The following is a 963-nucleotide window of genomic DNA, read 5'->3' on the forward strand; positions in this document are numbered from 1 at the left end:
CAACTCACCATGCAATACTCCTATCCTGCCTGTACAGAAAAGCTCTGTGGCCTATCATCTCGTGCAGGATGTACGCCTCATCAATGAGGCAGTAGTCCCTATCTTTCCAGTTGTTCCTAATCCATATACACACCACTCACGCGTTCCCCCTGACACCACACATTTCACTGTCCTTGACCTGAAAGATGCCTTCTTTACCATTCCTCTACACCCAGACTGCCACTTTCTGTTTGCCTTCACATGGGAGGACCCAGACACTCATGTTTCTTCCCGGTTGACCTGGACTGTCTTGCCTCAAGAGTTCCAAGATAGCCCCCATTTTTTCGGACAGGCACTGGCACAGGACATCCTCCTCTGCCCCCTAACCCATAGCACCCTTCTACAATACATAAATGATCTATTACTATGTAGTCCTTCCTGTGAGTGCTCCCTTGCAGACACTGCTACACTTTTACATTTTCTAGGCAACTGAGGTTATCGGGTTACCCTGGCTAAGGTTCAACTTTGCACCCCTTCTGTCACCTGCCTAGGCATACTACTCACACCCACTACAAAAAGCCTTACGGCAGATAGAATAAGCCTCCTTAAAACTCTCCAGCCTCCTCAGGATGCGGAAGAGATCTTGTCCTTCCTAGGACTGGTAGGGTATTTCAAGCATTGGATTCCCAACTTCAGGGTCCTAGCTAAGCCCCTCTACCAGGCTGCCAGGGAGGCACCCACGGGACTGCTGTCTGACCCCTCCTTGGTTGCCAACTCTTTCAAGAAGCTTCAGGACTGTCTCCTTTCTGCCCCTGCTCTCTCTCTCCCCAACCCGCTTTAGCCCTTTCATCTATTCACCGAGGAGTGCCAGAAGGTAGCCACTGGCCTCCTAGCCCAGCCGGTTGGATCCACATACCAGGCTGTGGCCTATCTCTCCAAGCAGTTAGATCCCACAGTCCAAGGCTGGCAACCTTGTCTGCGAGC

Source organism: Colobus angolensis, unplaced genomic scaffold (assembly GCF_000951035.1).
Source record: "Colobus angolensis palliatus isolate OR3802 unplaced genomic scaffold, Cang.pa_1.0 Scaffold234, whole genome shotgun sequence".
Classification (NCBI taxonomy): Eukaryota; Metazoa; Chordata; class Mammalia; order Primates; family Cercopithecidae; genus Colobus; species Colobus angolensis.